The sequence below is a fragment of the Rhineura floridana genome, chromosome 15 (genome assembly GCF_030035675.1).
Source record: "Rhineura floridana isolate rRhiFlo1 chromosome 15, rRhiFlo1.hap2, whole genome shotgun sequence".
NCBI lineage: Eukaryota > Metazoa > Chordata > Lepidosauria > Squamata > Rhineuridae > Rhineura > Rhineura floridana.
This window is the reverse complement of record NC_084494.1, coordinates 9,652,800-9,673,289: the sequence shown is the minus strand read 5'-3', so window position 1 is coordinate 9,673,289 and position 20,490 is coordinate 9,652,800. Positions and strand designations below refer to the sequence as shown.

The 20,490-nt window shown below is 45.4% G+C and overlaps 1 long non-coding RNA gene across 1 annotated transcript in view; it reads left to right on the top strand.

The window, feature by feature from the left end:
* The first annotated feature begins 224 nt into the window (after positions 1–224).
* The window catches only part of LOC133370784 (uncharacterized), a 59,613-nt gene continuing 39,347 nt past the window's right edge, over positions 225–20,490 (top strand). Inside the window, exon 1 of the long non-coding RNA XR_009759200.1 lies at positions 225–500. This is a non-coding gene — a long non-coding RNA (uncharacterized LOC133370784). The remainder of the gene's footprint in view (positions 501–20,490) is intronic.

The window sequence follows — 20,490 nt, the reverse complement described above, 5'->3', positions numbered from 1 at the left end:
GAGCCAGAGAAAAGCGGCGAGAGATTGCAAGACAGTTTGAAGCTTGACCCCCCTCTTTCCCCCATACCAGAGTCGGAGACTTCAGAAGAGGAGGGGCCCGTGCTTCCCCCGTCGCCACGTACGCGAAGACAGTTGAAAAGACAGGAAAGGAAGGGGGGCAGGAGGGTGATGACCGAGGGTCCGGCAAGGAGGAGCGAAAGGCTTCGTGCCCGTTTGCCCCCCTCTTAAGGGACAGGCGGGAAAGCAGTCCCTTGCTCTGTCAACTTTCTTCCATGTCGCAGGACCTGTAACTTTGTGTTGCTTCATGAGAAGGCGCAGTCTATGTTTGGATATTACTTTAATAAAAACTGAATTGCTTTCAACCACAAGCCTGGTTCCTGAGTCCCATCCTGGGCCTGACAGGCATTGAGCAGTGAAGTGACTGATCCCATTCTTTGAGACAGAGTGGTGTCACCCATGTGGAACATCAGCTGGAGGTTCCCCCCAGCTCTTTCCTCAAGGTAAGCACTCCCACAAGGATGAGGTGAATTAAATGCTTCTCTCATTGCATATCTTTGTTGTTAAGTTAATAAAATGTGTGGCCCTTTATTTATTTCAACCATCTATATACTTTTTAAGGCTGTAGTTTCTAAGCAGTGTACAATGAGGTTATAAAGGAAAAAAAACGGTTAAAATTAATGATAAAATCAGGAAAATGCCTGCTGGGGGGAAATATTCTTCACCAAGCTCCTGAGGTTCAACAAGGTGGGGACCTGTCTGATCTCAGCTGGAAGGGAATCAGAGCCACAATACTGAATGCAGAGATCCGGGTGGATATAAGCCTTGCATCCAAACCATGGATGATCACTAACAGTGATTCCACCAAAGACCTCAGTATTGGGCAGAGATATAAGACATCAAACTGTCCTTAAGATATCCTGAACCCAAGTTGTTAAAGACCTTGTAAATGAATATAAGAACCTTGAACCTGGCCCTGTAGCATTCAGGCAGCCAGTGCAAGCTTTTAAGCACCAGAGTTATGTGCTTGTGGTAGTCTGGCCCCATCAACAGTCTGGTCACAGCATTTTGCACCAGGTGAAGCTTCCAGATCTTAACCTCCAGTTATGGTCTCATGATGGTCTCACCTCATTCTGGGGTGATGGGGCAATAGGTTAGACTTTAACATATATGTCATATCAGCATCTCAGAACAGGGACATTTGCCCAATTAAAATACCAGGGACATTTTTAGAGGTGAGAAGTAACTACCAGTAACTATAATAAATATCAGTGTCCTGGCTCAAAACCAGAGTAGACTCAGGACTTGAAGATTGGGTTTTTCTGCATAAAGCTTTATTCCAGAAATCATAACAGGGATCTAGCACCTCATGCTAGGCCTAAACCGGGATTCAAACAGGGAACAGGCATACTAGAGATTGGAAGCAGCAGCAGACAAGTTGTTGCAACAGCAAATACTAGCAATGCTACTTTTTATATACACAGAAATAGGATGAGCATTTAACACAATTAATTCAGGCTCATTTCAGCAAGAGCTACAAGGTGGAGGCTACGACAAGGAGGTGGATGAAATTGGGCTGCCTGTAACTCTCTCTTCTCTATCCTCAGCAACCTTGGAGACATGCCAGTTTCTGACTCTGCTGAGTTGCTTTCATTTTCCTCCGCCTGAGAAGTTCCAATGTTTTTGTTAGCACTTATCTCTTTCACCATTACACTTGGCCTTGGCGCCTGCGAAGAGTCCTCACCAGCCAGATGAGACAAAGAAAGGCTGTCTGAGCCTTCCTCAGTCACTCCAGCTTTGAGGCTTCTCGAGACACATCCTCTGTAAACCCCTCGTTTCCTTCATTAGTGTTGGCAATGTCCTTCCCAATGTCTATTTCCCCAACTTTGCCAGAGATTCTCTTTGGGGCCCATGACAATCAGTTTGGGACCCTTCCCAGGGCTAGATAAACTGGCACCTAAAAAGGCCAAGAGTAAGGCCCCTTACAGTCTGGCAGCTGGCAGGGAAAGTTGCTACAAGCTCCATGGGGCCCTGGTGAAGCCTGGATCCTCCCACAATTATGGGGCCTGAGTGAGGAAGGAGAAGAAGAAGAAGAAACATCCTTACCACATTGTTATTGTGTCAGCTAACGTCCCCTGCTTGAAAACAATGCACTACTCACCCTCCCTACACAAAAGTTTCCAAGATTCTCCTTCTGCCCCCTGTTCACAAGGAGATGAAGGCTCTTTGAAGGTGGGAGAGGATTCCAGGGATTGTATTCAACTAAGTCCTACTTGGAGTAGAGCAATTGAAATGAATGAACCTAAGTTGCCATGTCTATCAACTTCAATAGGTCTGAGTAGGACTAATTGAATACTACTCCAGGTTTACTCCAGCCTGCTCTGGGCAACATTTACATCCTGATGGCATACTTCCAGGGGACATAACGATTGTAAGAGCTTCCACCCTCCTATGGATCCCAAGGGTCTTCAGAGCACCAGGGATTCTTTCCTTCAGGAAACACCTGGTGAGCTCTTCACTCAGATGAGTTTAGAGCCCTTCCCATCCTCAGAGTGCCTTTGAGATCTGTTTATTTAAGCTAACTTGCTGCACCATTAGTCCCTCTATCACCAGGTGTGAAAGTATCATTTCCCTTCCTTCAGTTAAACCCTTCCCTCCTTGACTTGCTACAGGGGTAGCTAGCCCAGAACTCTTGCCTTTCCCTTCCTCCCATGCTGTGTCCTAGGCTGCTGTAGCAAGGCTTGCCCATAGCCTAGCTCTTTAGTCTTTTCCCTTTTTCTGCTACTCCTTTTCCATCCTTTCTCCCTCCCTGCTTGGAAGCCCCTCTAAATATGCTGCCCACTACACCTTTATCCTCCAGCTGGTTGAGCATCTCTCATTCTCCAGTTCTCTGCCCTGCCCAACCTCTTCTGGTCTGTTTGACTCACCTGCGCAGCCAACCATCGGGCTGATAGCATAAGCAGGGCTCCTAAAAAGATGCTTTTAATGGGAGGACCATCTTGCCACACCTAAGCTTGTATGTGAGAGCATGACAACCATTTTAGCATCATGACCCATAGGGATGATGACAACTGTAGTTCAGCAACATCTGGAGGTCACTGATTCTCCAGTCCTGCCTTACGGGGTTGATCTGTTCCCTGCCACCTCCTTTGCATTTGAACAAATTTGTTCTCTGGCTGAAGCACTAAATATTCTTAAATCCTTCCATGCCTCTCTCTCACTTATAATTCCACCTTCTATAGTCCCAAATTTACTCAACAGATATGAGGGTATTTTCATTTGAGGACGGATTATACAAAGACACACTCCAACTCCAGCCTTGCTGTTTTCAGAGAAGCCATTATCGGAAGGAACAGCTAAGCTTAATAACGAAAGAAAGAAAACCTCCAGGAAATAAAAAGTGTTTGTGGCGTATTTAACTATGATCCAGCCTCCGGTGTAAGTAAAGAGCAAGGCAATTAATAAGGTATATTTAGCATACAGCTGAGGAGCATGGGTACCCAAGAGGATTGGAGGAGCAATTTAAATAGCATTTATCTTCAAGATCATTCTTGCTGTGACTAGTTCAACTGGAACCTACAATGCTGTAAAAATCTGACTTTTTATTCCCCTTTGCCACCTGAACAAAATTAAAATAAAATTGGAGGATGTCTTCCCATGGGAATTAACATGATAACCTGTCCAGGTTCTCAGTTTTTGTCAAGCATTAAGCCAGATACGCATATTTGGGGATGTAAGAAGGCATTGTTTTTTGTTTCACTGTGTATTCGCCGCATGCAGCGTTGTTTCCATTCCTCTGCAGGACATCTTCTGCTAAAAAGGACATTATTTATCTCATCTGCTGTGGTAAAACTGTGTCACTTACATAAATAATTATGTAAATTAAATTGTCATTGCATGATTCCACTCCATACATTTCAATGCAAACAAAACACAATGCAAATGGGGGGAGGGGGGACATAATCAATTATGTATCTTTTGTGGACTGAAAGCAGCATTGATCATTTCCACTGGATTGGTTTCCATTCCAGACATGGGACAAATAACCTAACATCAGCAATTTCCACTCCCATTTCCATTTTTGCTGGAATTTTCTGATATCCTTACCAGTGGTATTCACCTCCAGCCAGAGTCATGTAGTAGCACACCCTTGCCTAACCTTTGGGTCCCCAGATGTTGCTGGACTACAACTCCCATCAGCCCCAGCCAGCATGGCCAATGGTCAAGAATGATGGGAACTGTAGTCCAGCAACATCTGGGGACCCAAAGATTGGGAAAAGCAGTAGAAGCATACAATAAGTTCCAAGTACAAGGTCTGGGGTATATGTTCCAGCTGTCACTGGGTGCTGCCCAACTGGAATTGACTCATGACAAAGCCTTCTCAGTGGCGGTTCCCTATTTGTGTAATGCCCTCCCTGGCATCTGTCACCCTTATTGTTAACATTCAGGAGCAATTGTAAAACATTCGTATTCACCCAGGTATTTGATGATTGAAAGATACCGTTTCTGGCAAGCTTGAAATTACTAGCTATGAGGGTATGCAACTGGGTGGCTGTTGTGTGTGTGGGTTTTTTTTTGCATGTTCTTAATTGTTTTTACCTTTCCATTTGTCACCCTGGGCTCCTCTCAGAGGCAGGGCAGGATAGAAATTGTTGTGGCTGCTGCTGCTGCTGCTGCTGCTGTTAGAGGGAAGGAGTACTTGTGGCCCCACCAGGTATAATTAAACTACAGCCATTGGCTGGGGCTGATGGAAGTTAGAGCGACAAAATCTGAAGGTTCCCAGTTCCTGAGCAAATTGGAGGCTCCAACACCAGGGAGAATATTTATTTATTATTTATTATTTCAATTTATATACCGCCCTTAGCAGAATAGCTCTCAGGGCGGTGAACAAACAAGATAAAATACAATATATCATAGTAAAAAATCACAAAAACATGTACAAACAAACAACAGAAAGCACAACAAAAACAAAATACAACACAAATTAAGAAGGATACATGTTAAAAGTAGAAAGATTAAGAAAATTAAAAGATTAAAATGCCTGGGAGCATAAAAAGGTCTTTACCTGGCGCCGGAAAGATAGAAGTGTAGGCGCCAGGCGTACCTCTTCGGGGAGGCTGTTCCACAACTCAGGGGCCACCACAGAAAAGGCCCTAGATCTGGTGACCATCCTCCGGGCTTCCCGATGGGTTGGTATCCGGAGGAGGGCCTTAGATTCTGAACGAAGTGAACGGGTAGGTTCATAGCGAGAGAGGCGTTCCACAAGGTATTGAGGTCCCACGCCGTGTAAGGCTTTATAGGTCAAAACCAGCACCTTGAATCTCGCCTGGAAGCAAATAGGGAGCCAGTGCAGATGCGCCAGAATAGGTGTTATATGCGAAGACCGACTGGTCCTCGTCAATAGTCTGGCAGCCACGTTCTGCACCAGCTGAAGCTTCCGAACTGTCTTCAAGGGCAGCCCTACGTAGAGCGCATTACAGTAATCCAATCTTGAAGTTACCAGAGCATGAACAACGGAGGCGAGGTCATCCCTGTCCAGATAGGGGCGTAGTTGGGCTACCAGACGAAGATAGTAAAATGCATTCCATGCCACCGAGGCCACTTGGGCCTCGAGAGACAAGGAAGAATCGAAAAGAACCCCCAAACTATGTACCTGTTCTTTCAGAGGGAGTGTAACCCCATCCAGAACAGGGTGAACATCCACCATCTGAGCAGGGAAGGCGTTCACCAGCAGTGTCTCAGTCTTGTCTGGATTGAGTCTCAGTTTATTAGCTCTCATCCAGTCCATTATCGCGGTCAGGCAACGGTTCAGCACATCAACAGACTCACCTGAAGAAGATGAAAAGGAGAAATAGAGCTGCGTGTCATCAGCATATTGATGGCAACGCACTCCAAAACTCCTGATGACCGCACCCAGCGGCTGCATGTAGATGTTGAAAAGCATGGGGGACAAGACCGACCCCTGAGGGACTCCACAATGGAGAGTCCATGGTGTCGAGTGATGTTCCCCAAGCACTACCTTCTGGTGACGGTCCGCGAAGTAGGAGCGGAACCACTGCCAAGCAGTGCCCCTGACACCCAACTCCGCGAGTCTCCCCAGAAGGATACCATGGTCGATGGTATCAAACGCTGCTGAGAGATCAAGGAGAATCAACAGAGTCACACTCCCCCTGTCCCTCTCCCGACAAAGGTCATCATACAGGGCGACCAAGGCTGTTTCGGTGCCAAAACCGGGCCTAAAACCGGATTGAAACGGATCTAGATAATCGGTTTCATCCAAGAACGCCTGGAGCTGGCCGGCAACCACCCGTTCCAAAACCTTGCCCAAAAAAGGGACATTCGCCACCGGTCTATAGTTGTTCAAATTATCTGGGTCCAAGGAGGGTTTCTTTAAAAGAGGTCTCACTACTGCCTCCTTGAGGCTACCAGGGACTACTCCCTCCCTCAAGGAGGCATTAACCACTTCCTTGGCCCAACCGGTGGTCCCAGCCCTGCTAGCTTTCACTAGCCAAGATGGGCAAGGATCCAGAACAGACGTGGTTGCCCGAACCATTCCAAGCACCTTGTCCACTTCCTCGATATGGATGTTGATCTGATGAGAGTTCAGTTCTTATCCCCAAACAGGACTTAATGGCTGCGAGATCCAAACTCCTTAATTAGAACTGCAGGGAATCTTAAAGGGCTCTGCCTTTAAGCCCTGCACTGTGGCATCATTGAATGACCTTCAACTACATCCTCATCCTGCTTCATCGAGGACCCCCTCACAGACTGAACTGCACTGGTTGATGGGCTGCTTGCTTCAGATGCCAAAATACTTGAGCTGCTCTCCCCAACAGGTTAGGAGCAGACCTTGGGAAAGTTACTTTTTTTAAACTACAACTCCCATCAGCCCCAGCCAGCATGGCCACTGGATTGGGCTGATGGGAGTTGTGGTTCAAAAACGTAACTTTCCCAAGCTCTGGTTAGGAGCATGGTGACATGGTCTTCTCCGTCAGTAAGGTGTTTGGGAGGGTATGGTATTTATTTATTGTACTGCTACCTTGCTTTTCAGAGAGAAAAAATGCTCCCCAGTTTAATATAGTCATCATGGCAGGCACTGTAAATAAGGAAGGCCTGCCATCAGATTTACATCCTCTCCCCCAACAAAGGATAAGACACACTAGGGAAGGGGAGTGGAGAACAAAGGCAGAGGACAATGCCCAAATGATGCAATGTTATTTTCTATCAACACAGGAACAAAAAAGCTGCTGCATAAAGACAGATGGCTCCGATGTCAGTGGGGCAGTGAATCAGCTCCGGGTTTTAGTCTGAAGCTTCATTGAGCTGACCAAGGTGCTGAAAGTTTGCACTAAAACCCAGAGCAGATTCACTGCCCCACTGATATGGGAGCCACCAGGATCCACAGGTCAGACCTTGGGTTCATCTATCTCAGAATTGTCTGCACTGACTGGCAGCGACTCTCCAGGGTTCCAGGCAAGGCTCTTTCCCAGACTTCCCAGGATAGGCTGGGAATTGAATCTCTGTCCTTTTGCTTGCAAGCAAAACATGTGATCTACTGTTGAGCCGTGGCTTCTCCCAGTTGAGGCTATGCTGATCTCTTTTGCTGGAGTTTCTGTTTAGGCAGCACAACTCTTAGAGCCAGGTCAACAGTAACATGTTTTAAATGTCTCATCTATCTATCTATCTATCTATCTATCTATCTATCTATCTATCTATCTATCTATCTATCTATCTATCTATCTATCTGTCTGTCTGTCTGTCTGTCTGTCTGTCCAAGCATCATGGACTCTTTCTCTTAATATTTTTTAGGAAAGTGCACTACTCAGATGTTATACAGTCCTACTCAGTTTTACTTAATTTCTAGGAAGTGTAATTTCCAGGAAACTCAATGTTGTATTTCTACATGAATTGTTATTGAATTTCTTTCCTGATTACAAACTGCTTAGATATTCCTTTATATTAAGTGGTATATAAATTCTATAAATAATATACACATGCTTCTTTCTTGAGAAATATCATTTTCAGATAAGCAAATTCATGAGAATTTAATTGTGAGTTATTGATTCATTTAATATTAGTTGTGTGATTATTTAATTTTATTTATTTATTATTTGATTTATATCCCACCCTTCCTCTCAGCAGGAGCTCAGAGAGGTTGATGAAATCTGGTCTAAGCAGGTTACAATCCTGGTACAATCTCATCAAGGCACATTTTGGTAGTTTTGCCAACATATTTTTGGTAGTGTTTTACCTGCACTTTGATAATGTACAGGGAAGTGAAGGTGACACTATAGCAGGGGTAGCCAAACTTGTGCCCTATCAGATGTTGCTGAACTCCCATCAGCTCCAGCTAGCATGCCCAACAGTCAGGGATGATGGTACTTGTAGCCCAGCAGCATCTGGAAATAATTAGCAAACCACAGCTCCAGTTTCAGATTTAATTCAAAAATTATCCTAGTTAAACTAGTTTCAGGTCAGAGGACAGCAGGGGAATGGAATGGGTGACATCTCATCCATACTTGGGAGAGGGAGGATGTGCAAACTAAGAATTCCCTCTCACTGCCTCTTCTGACTTTCATGGGTGAGAGAGTGGAATAGAGGTTGAGGTGCTGTACTCTTTTCTGCTCTTGGGTCCCCATGCATGGAACAGTGAGTATGGGCTCTAGCTTAACAGTGCTGCACAGGCTGTGAATGCAGAACAGGGATGAGAAACCTCCGGTCCAGGGCCCATCCAGGTCTCTCTGTCTGGGTCTTAGGACTCCCCCAACCACACCCTCTTTTCCAAGGCTACACCTCTCTCCACCCTTGCTTCACATCCTCCAGTATTTTTGCCTGGCTGGAATGTGTCCTAAAAATCTGATAGTGACTTGTGCTTGCCTGGATGAAGGCTAGAGAGGGGTGGGTGTGTGGAAAGTAGTCTGCTGTACAAAGGTAAGAAGGTTGGAGAGTGGCAGGTGAGTAGAAAACAGCCTGTTGTACAAGGGTAAAATGTACAATAATCTCCCTGCCCATTTTTTCTCTTGGCCCTGCACTGGCCCAGGAGGTTGCTCAGAATGGAATACAGCTGCCAGGCTGAAAATTGTTCCCCATCCCTGTTGCAGAAGGTCCTAGGACCCAGGTTCAATCCTTGACATCTCCAGGTGGGGTTGGACAAAACTCTGGAGAGCCACTGTGGTCAGCGTCAACATTACTGAACTACATGGACCAATGTGGTTTGACTCTGAATATGGCAGCTCCCAATCCTGTAGAAATGACCATCTCACAATCTATTTTGGGGAAGGGCCGTAACTCAGTGGCAGAGCAGGCCGGCTGCACTCAGAAGGTTTCCAGTTCAATCCCATCATCTGCAGGTGGGGCTGACTCCTATGCAGAGCTTGGGAAAGTTACTTTTTTTGAACTACAACTCCCATTAGCCCCAGCCAGCATGGCCAATGGATTGGGCTGATGGGAGTTGTAGTTCAAAAAAGTCAATTTGCCAAGCTCTGCTCCTATGTGAAACCCTGGAGAATTGCTGCCTGTCAGCGTGGGCAGTACTGAACTGAATGGGCCAATGAGCTGACTGGATAGAAGCCAGTATTCTGTTTTCCTACCCTTGCCATCCTCCTAGATCAGGCTTTGCCAACCTGGTGCCCTCCAGATGTTCTGGACTACAACTTCCCATCAGCCCTAGCCAGCACCAAGCTGACAAAGGCTTCTGTAGAACATGCTTTGCCCTCAGGGACCATTTTCTGAAGGAGGACGCTGACTCAGTTTTTCACTTATTTCCCCCCTTGTTTTGTTTTTTTAAATCCCATGATAGGGTGAATGGCCTCTTAAAATAATAGGCAAATTGTTGGCCAGAGTGACTTCTCACCCTGACCTCATCCACCAGCCAATTCCCAACTTCCTTAATCTGCTGCAGGGATGGTGGGATGGTGGGAGCTCTCTGTCTCAGCGTGATTAAAACTGCCCTATTTGTGCCTGGTAATAAAATCCTCTACACAAGGGCTTTATTACAACCCCACCAAAAAAAGGATAGTAAAGCGATTTAGGACAGGGGGAAAAACAGGAGGAGGGGGTGGGAAAGACCTGATCTCAGCAAAATCTCTATGCAAATGAGCAGTTAAAATGCCCAGGACTTGACATTATGGTCCTAGAAGCAAAACGTATTAGAGCTATTGTCAAGAGTTAAGGGTGCCCCCCCCCTCCAAAGAAAGTGAAGTTTTGAAATGAACAGCACTGGAATGCTCTTTTAGCCATCTTTACTGCTTTTGCAATTTATAGCAATTTTTCTTTCTTTTTCTTTGAGAAATTGTTGTGGCGGAAAAGGGGAATCAACCTCTCCCTGTCTGACTTCTGCTTTAGCCCATGGGTGAAAAACCTCAGGCCCCAGACCTGTATGCAGTCCTTCAGGCCTCCCTCTCTGGCTCTCAGGACTGTCCTCAGATCAACCCCCATCTCCAGGCACACTCTCCTCCCCAGGCCAACCCAACCAGTGGTCCTGCTCTATGCCCTTCTTGTATGCTTTTGCCTAACTTGAATGTGTCCTTGCACTGAGATAATGTCTCTTGCTTGCCTCAATAAGAACATAAGAAGAGCCTTGCTCAGTGGTGGCTGGCGGCTCCATGTCAGTGGGGCAGTGGAATACACTTTGGGTTTTAGTCTGAACTTCCAGCACCTTGGAAGTTTGGACTAAAACCCAGAGAGGATTCCACTGCCCCACTGACATGGAGCCACCAGCCACCACTGGCCTTACTGCTGGATCAGGTCACAGCTCCATGTATTGCAGCATGCTCTTCTCATAGTAGCCAGCCAGATGGCTACGGGAAGCCTGGAAGCAGAACTTGAGCACAAGAGCACTCTCACCACTTGTGACTCCCAGCAACTGGCATTCAGAGGCATACTGTCTCTGACAGTGGAGGTAGAACACAGCCATCCTGGCAGGTAGCCACTGAAAGCCTTCGTGAATTTGTCTGATCCTCTTTCAAAGCCATCCAAGTGGGTGGGCATCACTGCCTCTTGTGAGAGAAAATGGAGGATGGAGAGATGTCTGTATGTGGGTAGAAACCTCTGGCTTTTGCATGGCTGGTCGTGCACTGTGTCAGGCCCATTGCTCTGCCCTCTTTTGGCTTGCTTTGGCATGCAGTCCCAGGAAGGCTGTCTGTGAGGGGAAGTGGCCCTTGGAAAAAGAGTTCCCTACCTCTGCTTTAGCCCTTGCCCCTTTACAGTTAACACACCAACCCCAAACGTCTTCGTCCCAAGGCACATTACCTCCCTCCAAGTGGCATTGCCTCTCCCCCACACCCTCTTTGCCTGGTTCCTTCCTGAAGCCAGTTCATAGATTGAAGGGGAAGACCTAAGAAACTGACTTTCTCCTTCCCCTCCTTAATTAATTTAACACGATTTACATTCTGCTTGATCATGAGAAACTTCTAATCAGTTTACAAACAACATTAGCATTATAAAAAAAAACAGTTAAAATGAGTCATTAGAAACATTTTTAAAGCATTCAAAGCAACAGTAAACTAAAAAGATATTAAAGCACATCAGTGTTTAGGTGTCTCTATAAAGCAGCCAAAAGCTTAAACAGCCCCACCCCTCGCTCAGGAAGGAAGCCTGAGAGAATACTAACGAGTTAAGCCCCAGCTGATAGCCATCAGCCTCAAGTAACACATCATTGGCTGGCAGCAGTAGCTGGGAGGAACCAGCCACACATATAAAGTCAGAGCACCCTAGCGAGGGAGCCTGCTCCATGAGCTAGAGGGAGCCCCAGCTGACAAACCGTCAAGGCGAGTTAAGCAGCAGAGTGAGTTCGGCAGCAGGGCGAGGAGGCCAGGGCCCCCCACTCTGCCCGTCTGTTCCCTGACCTCAACTAAACCGCAGTCTCTAACCCATTGACGTAATAAACCTTAAACAAAACTATGCAGGTAAGAAGCCAGCAGGGGTGTGGGGGCTTTCCAGTGTTTTGCACCGCCAGCAGCATGTACAACTATCTGCCTGTTGGACAGAAGTCGTGGGTATGCTCTTGGTGCAATGAGCTCCTGGCTCTCCGGGAATGACTTCATTTCCTTGAGGCCAAGGTGGCGGACCTGGAAAAGCTGAGAGAGACAGAGAGGTGTGTGGAGGAGGCCTTCAGGGACGTTATAGCTGTGTCCCACTCCAACGATGATAGCTCTCCTGCTATCATGGAGAACGATGGTCTCGGGGAAGAAGAGCATCCAGCTGAGGAAGAGGGAAACGATCCCTTAGAAGGGACCCATTCCTTGGGGGATGAGCAGCTATCCTCTCGTGCCGAGGTTATATCTCCAGGGGGTGGAGGGATCCTTGTAGTGGGTGATTCGATCATTAGGAACTTAGACAGTGGGGTGTGTGATGGGCATGTAGACCGCAAGGTGTTTTGCCTGCCTGGTGCGAAGGTTGCGGATATCGCCCGTCGTTTAGATAGTTTCGTAGACAGTGCTGGGGAGGAGTCAGTGGTCGTGGTGCACGTTGGCACCAACGACATGGGGAAATGCAGCCGTGAGGTCCTGGAAGCAAAATTTAGGTTGCTAGGTAGGATGCTGAAAGCCAGGACCTCCAAGGTGGCTTTCTCTGAAATGCTACCAGTTCCACGTGCAGGACCAGCCAGACAGGCCCAGCTTCGCAGTCTCAATGCGTGGATGAGACAATGGTGTCAGGTGGAAGGGTTTGGATTTGTTAGGCACTGGGGAACATTTTGGGACAAGCCGGGCCTGTACAAAAGGGACGGGCTCCACTTAAACCAGAATGGAACCAGACTGCTGGCACTTAAAATTAAAAAGGTGGCAGAGCAGCTTTTAAACTGACTGAGGGGGGAAACCCGACAGGAGCTGAGAAAGGTCCGGTTTGGAATAAACCTCCCCCCTGGGATAAAAACCAAAGAAATGATGAAATTTTAAAAGGGGTAGGCCTAGAAGTAGGCATTGTGAGAGCAGGGGCACAGGATATAAATTCAGAAGAGCAAAATTACCACAGGCCTAACCACAAGTGCCAAAGACACTTGAAGAGAGACACTGCTTACAAGTGCCTGTACGCTAATGCTAGGAGCCTGCGAACCAAGATGGGAGAACTGGAGTGCTTGGTCTTAGAGGAGAGCATTGATATAGTGAGCATAACGGAGACCTGGTGGAATGGAGAAAACCAGTGGGATACGGTTATCCCTGGATATAAACTATATCGGAAGGACAGGGAAGGACGTATTGGTGGCGGAGTCGCTCTATACGTGAAAGAAGGCATTGAATCCAGCAAGCTCAAAACCCCAAAAGAGGCAGACTCCTCCACAGAATCATTGTGGGTGGTGATACCATGCCCCAGGAGGGACTTAATACTGGGAACGATCTATCGTCCCCCTGATCAAAATGCTCAGGGAGACCTTGAGATGAGATATGAAATTGAGGAAGCATCCAAACTAGGAAATGTGGTAGTAATGGGTGACTTCAACTACCCGGACATAGACTGGCTGCATATGTGTTCCAGTCATGAGAAAGAAGCAAAGTTTCTAGATATTCTAAATGACTATTCCCTAGACCAGTTGGTCATGGAACCGACCAGAGGGACGGCAACCCTGGACTTAATCCTCAGTGGGGACCGGGACCTGGTGCAAGATGTAAGTGTTGCTGAACCGATTGGGAGCAGTGACCACAGTGCTATTAAATTAAACATACATGTAAATGGCCAATTGCCAAGAAAATCCAACACGGTCACATTTGACTTCAAAAGAGGAAACTTCACAAAAATGAGGGGATTGGTAAAAAGAAAGCTGAAAAACAAAGTCCAGAGGGTCACATCACTCGAAAATGCTCGGAAGTTGTTTCAAAACACTATATTAGAAGCTCAGCTGGAGTGCATACCGCAGATCAGAAAAGGTACCGCCAGGGCCAAGAATATGCCAGCATGGTTAACGAGCAAAGTCAAGGAAGCTCTTAGAGGCAAAAAGTCTTCCTTCAAAAAATGGAAGTCTTGTCCAAATGAAGAAAATAAAAAAGAACACAAACTCTGGGAAAAGAAATGCAAGAAGACAATAAGGGATGCTAAAAAAGAATTTGAGGAGCACATTGCTAAGAACATAAAAACCAACAACAAAAAATTCTATAAATACATTCAAAGCAGGAGACCATCTAGGGAGACAATTGGACCCTTGGATGATAAGGGAGTCAAAGGTGTACTAAAGAACAATAAGGAGATTGCAGAGAAGCTAAATGAATTCTTTGCATCTGTCTTCACAGTGGAAGATATAGGGCAGATCCCTGAACCTGAACTAACATTTGCAGGAAGGGATTCTGAGGAACTAAGACAAATAGTGTTAACGAGAGAGGAAGTTCTAAGCTTAATGGACAATATAAAAACTGACAAATCACCGGGCCCGGATGGCATCCACCCGAGAGTTCTCAAAGAACTCAAATGTGAAATTGCTGACCTGCTAACTAAAATATGTAACTTGTCCCTTGGGTCCTCCTCCGTGCCTGAGGACTGGAAAGTGGCAAATGTAACGCCAATCTTCAAAAAGGGATCCAGAGGGGATCCCGGAAATTACAGGCCAGTTAGCTTAACTTCTGTCCCTGGAAAACTGGTAGAAAGTATGATTAAAGCTAGATTAACTAAGCACATAGAAGAACAAGCCTTGCTGAAGCAGAGCCAGCATGGCTTCTGCAAGGGAAAGTCCTGTCTCAGTAACCTATTAGAATTCTTTGAGAGTGTCAACAAGCATATAGATAGAGGTGATCCAGTGGACATAGTGTACTTAGACTTTCAAAAAGCGTTTGACAAGGTACCTCACCAAAGGCTTCTGAGGAAGCTTAGCAGTCATGGCATAAGAGGAGAGGTCCTCTTGTGGATAAGAAATTGGTTAAGAAGCAGAAAGCAGAGAGTAGGAATAAACGGACAGTTCTCCCAATGGAGGGCTGTAGAAAGTGGAGTCCCTCAAGGATCGGTATTGGGACCTGTACTTTTCAACTTGTTCATTAATGACCTAGAATTAGGAGTGAGCAGTGAAGTGGCCAAGTTTGCTGATGACACTAAATTGTTCAGGGTTGTTACAACAAAAAGGGATTGCGAAGAGCTCCAAAAAGACCTCTCCAAACTGAGTGAATGGGCAGAAAAATGGCAAATGCAATTCAATGTAAACAAGTGTAAAATTATGCATATTGGAGCAAAAAATCTGAATTTCACATATACGCTCATGGGGTCTGAACTGGCGGTGACCGACCAGGAGAGAGACCTCGGGGTTGTAGTGGACAGCACGATGAAAATGTCGACCCAGTGTGCGGCAGCTGTGAAAAAGGCAAATTCCATGCTAGCGATAATTAGGAAAGGTATTGAAAATAAAACAGCCGATATCATAATGCCGTTGTATAAATCTATGGTGCGGCCGCATTTGGAATACTGTGTACAGTTCTGGTCGCCTCATCTCAAAAAGGATATTCTAGAGTTGGAAAAGGTTCAGAAGAGGGCAACCAGAATGATCAAGGGGATGGAGCGACTCCCTTACGAGGAAAGGTTGCAGCATTTGGGGCTTTTTAGTTTAGAGAAAAGGCGGGTCAGAGGACACATGATAGAAGTGTATAAAATTATGCATGGCATTGAGAAAGTGGATAGAGAAAAGTTCTTCTCCCTCTCTCATAATACTAGAACTCGTGGACATTCAAAGAAGCTGAATGTTGGAAGATTCAGGACAGACAAAAGGAAGTACTTCTTTACTCAGCGCATAGCTAAACTATGGAATTTGCTCCCACAGGATGCAGTAATGGCCACCAGCTTGGACAGCTTTAAAAGAAGATTAGACAAATTCATGGAGGACAGGGCTATCAATGGCTACTAGCCATGATGGCTGTGCTCTGCCACCCTAGTCAGAGGCAGCATGCTTCTGAAAACCAGTTGCCGGAAGCCTCAGGAGGGGAGAGTGTTCTTGCACTCGGGTCCTGCTTGCGGGCTTCCCCCAGGCACCTGGTTGGCCACTGTGAGAACAGGATGCTGGACTAGATGGGCCACTGGCCTGATCCAGCAGGCTCTTCTTATGTTCTTATGTTCTTATAAGGTTGCCTAAACACAAACATTTTACGTTGGTGCTGAAAAGAGAACAGTGGAGGTGCCTGCCTGATGTCAATAGGCAGGGAGTTCCAAAGTGCAGGTGATGCCACACTAAAAGAACCATTTCTTACAAGGGCAGAATGAGTATTATGTTGCACCTGTAACAGCACCAGTTCTGCAGATTGAAGCGGTTGGGTATATATGGGATATGGTAGTCCCACAAGTAAACTGGTTTCAAGCAGTTAAGGGCTTTATATACCAATCGTAGCACCCTAATCTTGGCCCAGTAGCAAATTGACAACCAATGCAGATCTGTGAGCAAAGGTGTTATATGCTGACAGCATCTCACTCTTGTCAACAATTGTGCTGCAGCATTCTGCACTAACTGCAGTTTCTGGTCAAGCTCAAGGGACACTTCACATAGAGTACACTGCAGGAATTCAGTCTTGAGGTCATCAAGGCCTGAACTGGTCAAGCTCTTCCGGTCTAGAAATGGTCATTGCTGCTGTACAAAGCACAGCTGGTACATTCCCCTCAAAATATATATTTAATTCCACTCATGTTATCTTATCAAGGAGGTAGCACCTGGCAAACTTGGGCAGCTGACAGTGCCCTACTGCCCTGACCAGTGGTGGCTTGTGGCTCCATGTCAGTGGGGTAATGAAGCACTTTGGGCAGCTCCTGGAAAGTTTGGACTAAAACCCAGAGCGGATTCCACTTCCCACTGACATGGAGTCACCAGCTGCCTCTAGCCCTGACTCACTGTTGATGCTTGACCAGACCACTCTCTCACTGTTTTTTTCCTGACCTGATATTCCCAGCAGGTGGCTGCATCTAGCATTGCACAGAGACATTGTGGGAAATTAAAAGAATCGATAGATCCAGCCACCTGACACATCTGGGAATGTCTTCTTAAAAATTCACATTTAAATATATATATTGATATATCTTTAAATGCATATGTCCCCTCAAAATATATATGTAAATGAACAATTGGTGTGCTTAAACTGTGGAGAAATGTAAGATCTGGTGAAAAGTGAAGTTCTAATCTACACATTAGTATGAAAGGTGAAAGTCAGGACTTTTAAAAATATATATTATTATTCTAATGTATCTTTAAATTTCCCCTCAAAAATATATATTTAAATGTCCTTTTTGAAGGGCTTGAACTGCAGAGAACTGCATCACAGAGAAATGTGAGAACTAGTGGAGAATGAACTTCTGATCTGAAACGTTAGCCCGAAAGAGGAAAATCAGGACATTATCATTACTTATTTAATAAAGAAATCCCGCATGTTTCAGGATGTAAATCCTTCCAAGATGTGTCATAATTAGATTACATATCTGAAAGACAAAACAAACAATTTTAACATAAAAGTCATCAGGATCATTTCCCCCAGACAACTGATGATAGATCACCTTGGGCGGCGCAGGGGGGGGAAAGGGAAAATCCAGCTGGAGGTTACCCTGAGTTGGTCTTCACCTGCCTCCCCCTCTCCTGGAATATTTCCCACAGGGCAGTTGATGGATGATCATCATAAAATGGCAAATCATACAGGAAAGATCAAACTCTTCAAGCATCCCTACAGCTAAGGGGGAGACCAGCTCACTTCCTGTTGAGCTAGTTTTCTAGTTGCAGGATTTATTTATTTATTTGATGTAGGTATCATTCAAACATATTAATCCCTCATCCGTAGCCTGAAATAGCATAGTCCATTGTACAAGCACAACATTCTAATTTCCTGTATTTGTTTAGGCATTTATTGTTACCTTTATATGCCACCTTTCCTCCAAGGAGGTCAAGGTGGCATACATTGTTCTCTCACTCCTCGTTTTATCCTTCCTGTGAGCTAGGTTAGTCTGACAGATTGTGACTGGCCCAAGATCACATAGCTAGCTTAATGACTGAGTGCAGATTTGAATCCTCGTCTCCCAGGTCCTAGTCCAACACTCTAACCACTATGCCACACTACTATGTATATCTCATTTTGTGTCATACATAGACTAGCTTATTTCTATTGCCTCGCTTAAAGCACAGAACATCAGCAACAACAACAGAAGGCAGGCAGTTAAATGGACATTATCTCTGTGTGTATAAGACTGCAGCCATTATTGCTTATCCTTGGATGGAAGAGACACCTCTTAGCCAGTCCATAGGAACATCATTCCATAAATGAGTGAACACAAAACAAATGCACCCCAATTCATTTCCAATGTGCTTCAGTGAGGAATGGGTGTGATATAGAAATAAATAGCAGAAACAAATTTCATTCTTCCCTATCTGTTTCTATTCCTTTGATTTGTTTCTCATAGGAAGCATCCCTGAAATTAACATGAAGCATTGCTTGGCATAGCAAACAGATACATCCCTGGGACATTCTGTAAGGAGGATGTATTGCCAAAGGACAATGGTTCTTTGTGTTTGTGGATGCAATTTCCATATAAATGAGAGGAAAGTTAAAGGTTTTATTTAATAACTAAGAAAACCTTTCAAAGAGAGATAATTACAAATCTTACATCCCTGCTGCTGCTTGGGAACCCTCAGAAATGTTAGCTGATGAACCCCTGGAGCTGGAACTGACACATACCACCATCCCAGGATCTCTGGTTTACGCTGTTCCAATATTCAAGGGATTTGCAGGGCTTTATATCCTATTGCACTCTCATTAATCACACCTGCTGTTTGGGTTATACATCATTGATCTTGACAATGTTTATGCATCTGCAAGGTCAATATAGCACTTACTCTATTGTAGTGATAGGCTCTGTTTTTGCAGTAATTGGATTTTCCATTGGATTAATTATTATTTACTAATAGGCAAAAAAAATCCTTGCAGTTTAAGGACATACCTATAGCCAACAGATATTTCTATCAAACTTTAAAAAGCAAGGAAATTGGGCAGCTATAGTGAATGCACCAGGGGAGCAGGAAACCAGACCTCCTCTCTGAGATTTTGTAATGCCCTACACATTTGTAAAAATGCAAACACAATTTGGGTTGTTCTTTCACAGTCCAATCCACTTCCTAAGTAGCTTGGAAGAATTTGGTAATGTGTATCTCTGAGCATATGGTGAGTGATGGCAACACCTGCAATCAGCCCAAAGAACAAAAACAAGACATGTGCTGGGCTGACCTTATTTTAGCAGAGAGGCAGCAACAATATTGAGACAGTTGATATAGTTCAGATACTCACTTGAAATATGTTTTATTTACTTTGCAATTTTAGTGAAGCAAAGCTGTCCCTGGCCACATCCGCACCAGATATTTATTCCACTTTAAACAGTCATGGTTTCCCTCAAAGAGTTGCTAGGAAATGCCCCATTCCCCTCACAGAGCTACAATCCCCAGAATTCTTTGGGAAGAAGGGCTGGCCACTGGAGCCCTGTCAGGGGAATAGGAGTCTCCTAACAACTCTCAGGTTCCCCATACCTCATATCAAAACAGTAGAATTCTATCTCTGCAGGGGGGAGCTGCCAATTTTGAATGTTCTCCCATGCCCCCCAAAGATGATGATGATGATGATCATAATCATGGTAACAATGATGATGGTGATGATGATGATGATGATAACTACAAATAGGCTAACACATTGTCCTTTCCCATGTGGAGTACACAGGGAGAATTGGTGAAACAGAGCAGGAGTTCAGGCAGGAAAGTAGTGCCATGGACAGCTCCAAATGACTCCCAAGAGAAGAGCAAAAGGGAACATTGCTCCAGTGGAGAGTCAGCTGGGAGTGTAAATAGCCCTGCTGTCAGATATGGTGCGTCTCTGAGGAAACTGATGGTACTTAAGAGGCTTGTGGCCCTGCTTCTTAGGGCTGGGGAATCTCTCACCTTGCCAAGAGTTTGGACATGGAATCTTCTGTGACCAAAGAGAAGGACAAAACAACCTCATCAGGCTGTGGATGTAAATGCAAGACTTGCTCCTGGATTCTTCCTCATAGATGTCACTGGGCAGAATGGTATCTTCTGATGGCAATTTCTGCACCCAGCTGCCCTCCTCCTCAAAGTCCTAGAACTCATCACTTGGTACTAGGGGATCCCAACACCTAAGTCACAACACACATCAGGCAGAAAGGTTTTGTTCCAATCCACGCCGTTCAATGCAACATCTCTACTCGTGGGAGGGGGGCAACGTAAAGGAGCTTTTAATAAAGCAATTCTCTGCCTGCAATCCCAAGTGGTATTGCCCATTCTACCATCTCAGGATTCTCTTGCTGCACTCCCACTTCATGCTACATTTGCAGACTGAGCCAATGAGATACAAATAAGGATAGATCAGTCTATTAACCAATGTGGTGTAGTGTTCAGAGTAGTGGACTAGGACCTGGGAGACCAGGGTTCAAATCCCCATTCCGCCATAAAGCACACTGGGTCACCTTAGGCCAGTCACTGCTCCTCAGCCTAACATACCTCACAGGATTGTTGTGGGAATTAAATTAGGAAGGGGAGAATCATGTATGCCACTT